The following is a 12150-nucleotide window of genomic DNA, read 5'->3' on the forward strand; positions in this document are numbered from 1 at the left end:
GTAGAAGGAGTGTGGATGCTGACAGAGCTCTGACTGCAGCTGCTACCCACGTTTCAGCTGCTTGGTCACATATATAGAAGATTCCCTACTCCTATAACCAAAATGAAAATGATTAAAATCATTTGAGATTTTTATGATAGATGTTATAATGTTTCATAAGCCTTTCCAAGCACTGGGTTTTGCTTTAGATAGAAATGTTTTGAAAACAAGGCAATGCATTTGAAAGTGCTTTGAGTAAAAACTTGACATTTAAAAATGTATGGGAAAACATTAAACTGCATGTTGAATAAAATTTTGAAAATACTGAGAATAATAGATTTTTAAATCCTCATGTCTTTATACAATTTTATCATAGAGTGGTAGGCTTACAATGTATAGAATATTGTATCTTGTTCTTTTCACTTAACATTACATGATAACATTTGCCCATATTATTATAGATCAACCTAAACATTATTTAAAATGCAGCAAACTATTCTAGGCAGCTGTATATTAATGTACTTAATCATCCCTCTGTTCGAGGTATTTAGGTTGTTTTCTTTTTTTTAATATTATAAATAATGCCGCAATGAACATCTTGGACCTATAGATTTTTTTTTTAATGTTGAGAATTATTCTCCTGGGGTAGAAACTGAGGAGTGGAATTACTGGGTTAAAATATATGAACTTCTATCTGATGCATTATTTTTCAAAAATATTTTATCAGTTTACCCTGTCACCACACTGATTGCCAGAATTGTATATTGTTATTTTTTTAAATCACTGATAAGATGGGTTAAATGGTATTCCACTGTTTTTTTAATTTGCATTTTTTTTTACTAGTGAGATTAGGAAAAAAAAAACCTTTTACATATATTTGCGGACAATAGTGTTATCTTCTTTAAAGTGTCTTTTTGTGTCCTTTGCCTTACCTGTTGGGTTCTCAGTGTTTTGGGGGTGGGTTTTTTTGTCTTATTATGTGTGACTTGTTTACATAATAAAGATATTAAAACCTTGTCATATTTGTTGCAAGTTTTTTCCTAGTCTGTTGATGAAAAATATCACTTTTAAGCTAGATTCTCTTCTGTTTTGAAAGATGTGTAAATTTGGCACAAGGAGGTTTGTAGTGTAGTTTAGAAGGGAGATACTGACACACACAAATGTTACCATGATCACTTCTAACCTTCTTTTAAACAAACTCACATATCTAAACTTACCTGCTATTTTAAAGAGAGAACTAAGTTTGTTCTCATATCAACAAATTATAAGAGAGCTTCTATACTTCTTAAATGTTATGGAGCACTCTTAAACAATAGTTTGTAAGACATTATTTTCTACTCTAACGGGGGAACCCCTAGGACTAATCAATGTGTTAAACAAAACAAAAACAAGCATGAAAATAATTGTAAATAACTGCAGTGAAAGATTATCAATGTTGATTATTTGTATGCAAAGTATATTATTTGGCTGCAACAGAATGGAATTAGAGAGAGAGTGAAATGTTTCATAGAGGGATCTTACTTTCTGTGTTTTCTACGATGGGAGAGGATATGGTCAATATTAGTATTTGTGAACAGGGAGAATGTGTGGCTAGAAGAACGTTATTTTCTTTACATAGGTTAACCAAATCTCCTCAGTTCTAAAAGTTGTTCCAACACTGAAGCTCTCTGGAGGAGACGATCATTACTGAATTGCACCAGATGCTGTAGCTTGTCTGACATATATTTAAACTTTCATCTTCCTGGACAACTTAATGATATAGAATAGTTGTTTAGTTTAGGTCAGGTTTCCATAGGCAAAATAAAGCAGAGGGGTGGTACAGACCTCTAGATGGTTCAGGCAAAAAGGAGAGACTTTGTATTTGGCCTGAACTCACCAGATGGTTGCTTTTACTGTTCTACTCTCCTTTGGTTGTAGATTCTTGTCTCTTAATTTTTTGTTTTCATATTTAGGACAAGTTACCCCAGAAAGCTCAAGTTGTCATAATTTCTGTAAAGTTTGGACTCTGAATCAAGAATCTCAAGCACAGATTTTTAAAACAGCAGATAAGAAGTAATGAAATCTACAATATTTTTTATTTGTTTACCACTTTAGCTGAAGGGGGGAAACTCAAGCATTTCAGCTGGTATTTTACACCTAGAAACTAAGATCAATGGATAAATACAGCCACAGTACCTTTAAAACAGTTTCTATCTAATGAAGAAATATGCCTTTAGTGCAGTTTGCCTTTAAAAGGAATCTCCTGTGAATCCTGTTTTAAGAAAGCAGTTGTTTGACTGAATTGATAGTCAGTAGTAATAAAAACTCATCTGCTTTTTTCCTCATACAGATGATCATCAGTCTTCTAAATTCCACTTGTTCTGAAATCAAAATGAACAATAGAAATGTGGATTTACTTAGCTTGAAAATTAAACCGTTACTTTAAATAGGGACATTGTTCAAGAGAATAAAGCCTGAGGGGAAAAAGTAGCCAGTATTAAAAACACTATTATTCTCGCCCAATATATAAGTTGTCCTTTAAGTATTAACTCTAGAGTTTTTGTGAGCTAACATCCAATTATGTTGATAAAAATGTGGTACTACCTTGATATCAAAAAATGATGCTAGTGATGATGATTGCTTTCTCTGTTAGGACATAAATAAAATCATGCACGATAAATGATGTTTTCTACACTGTGCAGGAAAAGGGGCTGCCCTGTGATTTGTGGCTGCCGCCACTGCTTGCAGATGATGGCTTTTCGTCTCAGCTTTACTTCTGTGCTACTCAAAATCTCTGCTGGAGAAAACAACCGTCAAATGCCTGGCTGCTGCGCACAGAACAGGTCTGTTTGCTGCTTTTGTTTCCTTGCAGTCTGCGGCTAAAGTAATTAGAGCAAATACATGGTTTAATTAGGCTCCTAAAGCTTCCCTGTTATCTCAGGAGTCAATTGAAAATTAACTCAGTTAAAAATCAAGCATTTCTTTCCACCTTCAAAAGATAAAACTTTCATTTGGAAGTGACTTAGTAAGTAAACTGAACATCAGAACAATTAAATCTAACAGATTTCACATAAATGTCAACAACTTCATACTATATGCATTTTCTGTGTTAATATAAATGAACAGTAAAAAAAAAATTAGCTAATGCTGTTCCTTGTGGTATCATACAACAGCCTCGTTCTTAGTATCAAAAGATTATCAGTTCATACTGCCTCATCGTGAAGAGTTAGGATCTTTATTTTGTAAATTAGATAGGATTGTTATATGGCTAAATTTGCTATTTTTAAGGAATTAGTATTAGAGACTTACATTTTTCTTTGGGTGTTTAGAAAGCCAGCTATCATATTTAAGATGTAATATATTATGCTTATCATCGATTCCTTTCTCCGCTCCTCACGTGGTCTTGCAATATCTGTGAGATTGAACCCTTCCTTTCATTTCCATAGTCACCATACTGGTTCATGCCCTAATGAACTCTTCCCCAGGGTTGCTGAAGTAGCCACTTAAACTGGCCTTACCCTTCTTCAGTCTCTATATAGTCAGCAGAATGGTTTTCCTCATACGTCACTTTCATCATACTGCTCGAGGACAGAGTAGCCACCCCCCTTTTTTCCTGCTCTGTCAGAACTAAGCTTGTAACCCTAGCATATGTTTCCCTCTTCCCAATTGACACTACAACCAACCCCCTCTCTCCCTTGCTACCCATTCTTCCAAATGCCCTCTTCACCCTATTACAATACGTTCTCACTGCCCACACTTCCAGTTAAGTTGGTCTCTTTAATGGCATTCTATATATATGATTTATCCATTTCCACTGTTACTTGGGCTATTTCTCACGTCTAAATGTCCTCCCCTTCCTAGTCACCAATTAATGCCAATCTTCTTTCTCAAGACTAAGCTCAGGACTCACTCAGGAAAGCTTCCCTCACTCACATAATCTCACGACAACCACTGCCTTCTTTTCCTAACTGTTGGCTGTAGTTAGAGCTAAGGATTTCATTGGTACCCATTGATACAGTCATATCATCATTAAATGACTGTCACTGTTAACCATTTGGTAAATAGTTACTGCCACAAACCAATCCCCCTCCAAGTGCTGTTACCTACCCAATTATCCTGGCTACTCCAACCCCTCCCTCAGGACCTCCTTCCTCGCCACTATGCAGCCACTACAAGGTTAACTACTAGCACAGCAGTGGATTTCCAGAACCCTACTCTGGAACCTTGACTGGCATATATTCTCATCGGTAGGCTTGTGCTACATGGGTTGCTAAGTAGTTAAAAGTACTACCCCTGGATATAACGAATCCCTGAGTTGGGAACGCTGTTTTAGGCTATAAACTGCTTGAGGACCAGGGCCAGGACTGTGTCATATTCCTCTTTGTATCCCTCATGCTTAGGATTGTGCCTGGCAATCACCAATATATGTTTGCTTCAAGGAAGGAAGGAGAGAAGGGAGGAAGGGAGGGAGGGTGGAGGGAGGGAAGAAGGAATGGAAACAAGGAAGGAGGAAGGGAGAAAAAGAGGAGAAAAGAAATGGCCAAGACAGGTTTAAATGGCCAATGCAAACTACCTCCTTTTAACAGTGCCCAAGCTCTCTGTGACTGATGGCAAGGCTTTGGTGATTTCTGCCTGATGTAACACCCTTCCTCCTCAAAGGAATCATGCCCATTTTCTTTCTCTCATTGGTCATAGCTGAGGTCATCTTTTCTAACATACGTCCCTCTCCCATCCTGGGGTTGTTGCCAGAAACCTCGGGAAATGTCTGTGCCCTATATTTGCCCCACCCTCCTTTAGTTCCATTTAGAACAAAGAGGCATTCCAACCCCAATCATGGAGGGTGGTAAATATAAAATTAATATTGGTCATAAACAGAGTAATGGTCAACACGAAGCAAGGAAAAGCACTTATCCGTTCTTGACATCATTGTTTTTCCCTCCCAGCCCCCACTAGAAGGTAAGATCCCTGTGTTCCGGTGTGTTCCCCATGCGCTCTCCCCATGTACTCCCAGTGCCTGACATGTAGTGGAGATCCTCAATAAATACTTGTTGAATGAGTGAATGAAAGTGAAAAATATATATTTTGAAGTTGAAAGAGAGATATGTCGCGGACTGCAGGTGTTCTTGATAGGGATTCCTTTCTGAATCTCCACAGAAGTCTTCATCCACCTGCTTTAATTAAACATGCTCTTTCTCAAGCCTCAGCATTCAGAATATATCGAGATGTATTTTATAAACCTATTTCATAATCGTTTTTGTTTTCCAATTTTTGTCTAATAGTATTACGACACTTTTGCTTTCTACTGTATTTTCCTGGCAAATATACAGAGAAAATTTCCCTATATTCCGAATTAAATGAGTTTCTTTTGGCAAGCCTATAAACCCAATCAGCATTTATTTATCACATTTCTGTTGGTAAAATGTGTTCTAAGTTGAAAACAACACCCTTACAAACTGCTTTAGTTTCGTGAGTTTCTACGTTCAGTCTGTGCTTTACTCTCAGACAATTGTTTATGGATTGTAAGTACTTTTTTCAGTTGCCTCATTAGTGGATGCTTTATCTTCCCCAGTGTATTTAAGCTCCCCTGAAGGCAGGGATTATGTTTTTCTACTTTTGTTCACCTCTTCATGGTGCTTAGTACTGCATTGAACTCAGTAACTACTTGTTGAATGAAGGATTTTACCTAAGTGCAAAATACTACATAAGGTGATAAGCCCAGAAGACAATGGATTTTTTTTTTCTGCAAAAGAGGAAACATCAGTCATTCAATGCACTCTTCAGTATTTAGGGCCACTGCCCTTGAGAGTCACGTTAGATACCACGTTTTATTTAGGCTTGTTAATCATTCTTCCCTGTCAAATTTTTCACATGAGGTTTTTTAAAAAAAAATAGCAACAATACAGGACAGTAAGTCATAATTATAAAAACGTCAGCAGCATAGGTTTAAAATATTTCGTTCTTCATTAACTATACGTTCCCTCTTCCCCTTGAATACCTCACCAGGGAGCATCATGAACTATTACGTAAAGAATTTAATTTGAGTTCAGGAGTTAGGAAGTAAGGTGTTTGTACTTGTTTACTTCAGGACCTTTTCCAAATTTGGGACTAACATGTCAAAAGAGAAATGAGGAGGGAAATTTTTCATTTTTGATTAAGGAACAACAAGGAAATTTAGACTCTGTCTCATCGTAAACTGCTCCCTTCCTTCTGTGACAGTGCATTGAAAAACACCTGGGATTTTATTTCTTAACCTGAGTGATAGTTACGTGGGCATTCAGTGGGTAGTTATTATTTAAACTGCACATATGTACTTTGTACAGCCTTCTGTGTATATGATGTATTTTACAATCAACGAAAAGATACCTTAAAGAAAAATCTGGTCCAAAGAGGGAAACATCAATATTTCACATCGATTCAAAATCAAGAACCAAGTATGAACCATTCCTTCTTTTTGTTAATTAGCATTCAGAAAGGAATAATGTTAACATTTGAATAGAGTGTTTAGGAAATAGTCACATTTGCATCTGAAAAGAGGTGTCCCTTGGAAAATAAAATTCGTGCTTTCAGAATTAAAAAACAGAAACCAAACGAAATAAAGTTTTGCCTACCTAAAAAGATTTCTTTAAAGATTGTTTCAAGGTCCACCTGAAGACTTTTGTCACATGGTTCAGCACTCCTCTGGAATCTCTGAGGTGTTACAGAATCAAAGCTGAGAGCACTCCAAAAAGTGAGACATGTAAGCTGAGAAACCCTATTCACAGTGCCTAATAGTACAAGCTGATATTTATCAGGGAAGAGATACCTTTAAAGTTTATTTACTTTCTATGATTTTTACCCTCTGTGCATATGTGTGTACAATACAATTGTGGGTTTTGATGTAAATTTTTTTCTCATCAACGTGATTGTAAATTTCTTGAGGACAGGGATAATCTGCTGTCTTTCATGCTCCCTGAGTGTCCTAGCTCTGTGATAGTCACCTAATACCTCCGCTTGATTTGCAAATGCATTCATGTCATATTCTGATACCTTGTGACTCCTTTGTCTCCGCCATTTTATACTCAAAAGAATTTTTGCTGGAGAATATAAGGATCACAGTCTCCTGTCCTGTAATGCATATGATCTGGAGGCATTATAACCATTAATTGTAAGTTTTAGGGTTTTTGTACAGTGAAAATAATTGAAATATAAATGTGAAAGCATGCTGTGATCTGGAAATCTTTTAAAATAGTATTAACTCCATAAATCAATTTTGAAGATTTTCAGATATCCAGGTTAAGTTTTTGCCACTCTGACCATAAGTTTTAAAAAAAACTCACTCAACTTACTAGAACTATTGGCTTGTGCCTTTTTTAAACTTCTATTACTTAAAGTGGAAATTGATTTACTATATACAATCTTTCTGTGAATTGAACATCTAATATGTTAAAATTTAATCCTCTGTGACATTTTGCAATGTTACAAATTACTTCTAGCACCTGTATTGCAATGCATCTCTAACTTTTAGATGTCATCATTCAACTTTAGCCAAGTGTTAGTTTTTCATGAGGATTGAACACGTGTGATTCATTTTTGTTTTACAATTTTAAGTTCTCGCCCATAGCAGACCATACACTCATAAGTAAAACTTTCTTGAATTCATTAGTTCTCTTCATGAAAGACCTATCTTTTAAGCTTTGTTATGCCATAATAGAAACAAGTATTTGATAATGACCAAAATATTTATTTTTAGTAATAAGAAAGGTGTGGAAAGAACACCACACCGGAACTCAGGCGAGGTGGGTTCCAGTCCCAGTTCTGCAACTTACTAGCTGTGTGATCATTTAATCCTATATATATATCAGCAGTCCCCAACCTTTTTGGCACCAGGGACCAGTTTTGTGGAAGACAATTTTTCCACGAATGGGGTAGGAGGGGTGCTTCAGGCGGTAACGCAAGCGATGGGGAGCGACGGGGAGCGACGGGGAGCGGCAGATGAAGCTTCGCTTGCTCGCCCGCCGCTCACCTCCTGCTGTGTGGCCTGGTTCCTAACAGGCCGCAGACCGGTACCAGTCTGCAGCCTGGGTGTTGGGGACCCCTGTTATATATCATTGTTTACTCTTCTGAAAAATGAGAGGTTGGGGACAAGTGATTTCTAATGTTTCTGAGACAGGGAGGAAGAGGACAGACATATACATCCCAATTGCTATATATTTAGATTGTTCCTTATTTTGGACCATCCACAGAGAGTAAGGTTTACCGTGTGCCCTTGGAGCAACAAATCTTAACCACTGAACATCTCATTAAATTATTAAACAAAATTTGTTTTCATCCTATTTTTTCATTCATTTATTTAGAAATACTTATCACAAATCAGATATGTTCCAGATAGTGTTTTAGGAGCTGCAAATATGGCAGTGAATAAGATAATGTCTTTAATCTCATGGAGTTTACATTCTAATAGGGAGTAGCCAAATAAATAAATGCATAAGAAAATACCAGGTGGTAAAAAGTGCTGTTTAAAAAATGGAATTGGGTGATATGATAGAGAATATAACTGTGTTGGTTGATCAGAAAATGTCTCTCTCAAAGGAGAGGACATTTGTTCTGATATGCAAATGCCAAGAAGAACCGAGCCATGCAAAGATCAAAGGAAGCATTCCAGGCAGAGAAATAGAAAGTACAAGGCATAAAAGCAGGCATGAGCTTGGACTGTTAGAGGAACAGAAAGAATGCAGGGTGCTGGAGCATAGTGGGGTCAGAGCCAGGGGCCACATCAGGGAGGGGATTGTAGGTTAGGGTGAGGAGTCTGGAAGTCTTTCTAGATAAACTGGGCAGCCATTGGAGAGGTTTTAGCTGAAGAGTGACATTACCTGATTTATGTTTTAAAATGGACACCACACCACTGTCACTTGGATTGATGGTGGTCAAAAGTGGCAGCTGACAGACTAGCTGGGAGAATTTTGTAGTGCTCCAGATAAAGCTGGGTTAAAAAGTGTTGATAGTAGTGGAGGTAGAGATAAATGGACAAAGTTGGGATATATTGATATTTCGGAGGTAAAGTCTACAGAAGTTGCAGAGGGATTGGATTTAGAGTATGAGGGACAGGGATGAATCAAAGATAACTCCTAGGTGTTTGGCGTGAACAAGTTTAGTGGAGTTATTATAAACTTAAACAGTTTTACAGAAAATAGAACCCATTGAACATTAAACTCTATAGGATTTCATTTCTTTTTCCATCTCTTAGTATAGTCTCATATGATTTTACTTAACTGTAATAAGCGAAGCAGGAAGTTTGAACGGTTTGATGTTATTTTCAACTTAACATTATTTTCAGCATGACTATATCATTCTCATACATTCCCCTGTTTTGTAGATACACCTTGTTTTACTGCACTTCATTTTATTGAGCTTCACAGATTCTGCGTTTTTTTTTTTACAAATTGAAGGTTTGTGGCGACCCTGCATCAAGCAGTCTATCAGTGCTGATTTTCCAGCAGCATTTGCCCACTTCTTGTCTCTGTGTCACATTTTGGTAATTCTCACAATGTTTCAAACTTCATTATTATTATATTTGTTATGATGATCTGAGATAAGTGATCTTTGATGTTACTATTGTAATTGTTTTGGGGTCCACGAACCGTGCCCATGTGAGATGACAAACCTAATTTATAAATGTTCTGTGTGTTCTGCTTGCTCTACTGACTGGCTGTTCCCCCATCCCTCTCCTTCCTCTCGGGCCTTTCTATTCCCTGAGACAGAACAATATTGAAATTGGACCAATTAATAATCCTACATGGCCTCTAAGTGTTCAAATTAAAGGAAAAGTTGCACATTTCTCACATTAAATCAAAAGCTAGAAATGATTAAGCTTAGTGAGGAAGGCAGGTCGAAAGCTGAGATAGACCATAAGGTAGGCCTCTTCACGAAGCAGTTAGCTAAGTTCTGAATGCAAAGGAAAGTTCTTGAAGGGAATTAAAAGTACTAACTTTGGTGAACACACAAAACAGGCTTTTTGCTGATGTGGAGAAAGTTGTAGTGGTCTGGGTAGAAGATCAAGCCAGCCGCAACATTCCCTTAAGCCAAAGCTCAATCCAGAGCAAGGCCCTAACTCTCTACAATTCCACAAAGGCTGAGAGACGTGAGGAAGCTGCAGAAGAAAAGTTTGAAGCTAGCAGAGGTTGGTTCATGAGGTTTAAGGAAAGGAGCCATCTCCATAACATAAAAGTGCAAGGGGAAGCAGTGAGTGCCAATATAGAAGCTGCAAGTTATCCAGATCTAGCTAAGATCATTAGTGAAGGTGGCTGCACTAAACAACAGATTTTCAATGTAGGCAAAACAGTCTAATATTGGAAGAAGATGCCATCTAGGACTTTCATAGCTACAGAGGAGAAGTCAATGCCTGGCTTGAAAGCTTCAAAGGACAGGTTGATTCTTAGGGGCTAGTGCAGCTGGTGACTTTAAGTTGAAGCCAGTGCTCACTTACCATTCTGAAAATCCTGGGGCCCTCAAGAATTCTACTAAATCAACCCAGTCTGTGCTCTATAAATGGAAGAACAAAGCCTAGATGACAGCACATATGTTTACAACATGGTTTACTAAATATTTTAGGCCCACTGCTGAGACCTACTACTCAGAAAAAAAGATTGCTTTCAAAATATTACTGCTCATTGACAATGTATCCGGTCACCCAAGAGCTCTGATAGAGATGTGCAATGAGATTCATGCTGTTTTCATGCCTACTAACACAACACCCATTCTGCAGCTCATGGATCAAGGAGTCATTTCAACTTTCAAGTCTTATTATTTAATAAATACACGTCCTAAGGCTGTAACTGCCATAGATAGTGATTCTTTTCATGGATCCAGGCAAAGTAAATTGAAAGCCTTCTGGGAAGGATTCACCATTCTAGATACAATTAAGAACATTTGTGATTTGTGGGAAGAGGTCAAAACATCAACATTCACATGAGTTTGGAGGAAGTTGATTCTAATCGTCATGGATGACTTTGAGGGGTTCAAAACTTCAGGGGAGGAAGTAACTGCAGATGTGGTGGAAATAGCAAGAGAACTAGAATTAGAAGTGGTGCTTTAAGATGTGAGTGAATTGCTGCGGTGTCATTATAAAACTTAAATGGATGAGGAGTTGCTTCTTATGGTTGAGCAAAGAAAGTGTTTTCTTAGGACTGAATCTACTCATGGTGAAGATGCTGTGAAGATTGCTGAAATGAAAGCAAAGGATTTAGAATATTACATAAACTTAGTTGACAAAGCAGCGGCAGGTCTTGAGAGGATTTGACTTCCAATTTTGAAAGTTCTGTGAGTAAAATGCTATTAAACAGCATTGCATGCTAAAGAGACACCTTTCATGAAAGGAAGAGTCAATTGATGTGGCAAAATTCATTATTGTCTTATTTTAAGAAACTGCCACGGCCACCTCAAACTTCAGCAAACACCACCCTGATCAGTCAGCAGCATCAACATCAAGACAAGACCCTCCCCCAGCAAAAAGATTATGACTGGCTAAAGGCTCAGATGATTGTTAGCATTTTTTAACAATAAAGTATTTTTTCATTAAGGTATTTACATTGTTTTTTAAGACAATAATGGACTACAGTATAGTGTAAAAATAACTTTTATATGCACTGGAAAACCAAAAAAATTGTGTGACTCGCATTATTGCAATATTTGCTTTATTGTGGTAGTCTGGAACTGAACTCACAATATCTCTAAGGTATGCCTGTATTCCTGTTATCACCCTAACCTTAAAATATATATTTTTAGGAAAAAAAAAAAGAAAAAAATATATATTTTTAAAAACACTGCCACTTTAAATCAGGGGCCCATTCCACACTACTTTTCCAGGTCTGCTTTTCATCTTTATCAAACATTTATTAAACACCTTTACTTACTAGGCAACTAACCACATTGTTTTATTTTAAAACTTTAAAAAAAAATACTGTGCAACTCTGGAGGAGGTTAGGTACATAAGCACCTGAAAGCAATTGAGGAAATTTTGTCCTACTTAGTTGCAAATACAGTATTAAGCCACTTTATGACTAATGCTGTCATACACGATATGAATGATGGCTGTAGTTATCTTCATGTTTGGCTAGAACTATAGGGCTCTGTTGCACAAAACGAGTACACATACAGAGATGGTTCACACCCTTATGATAATTCTTTTTTCAGATTATGGTGGTGTTATGCTGGAAC

The sequence above is a fragment of the Grampus griseus genome, assembly GCF_964374135.1.
Source record: "Grampus griseus genome assembly, chromosome: X".
NCBI classification, from domain to species: domain Eukaryota; kingdom Metazoa; phylum Chordata; class Mammalia; order Artiodactyla; family Delphinidae; genus Grampus; species Grampus griseus.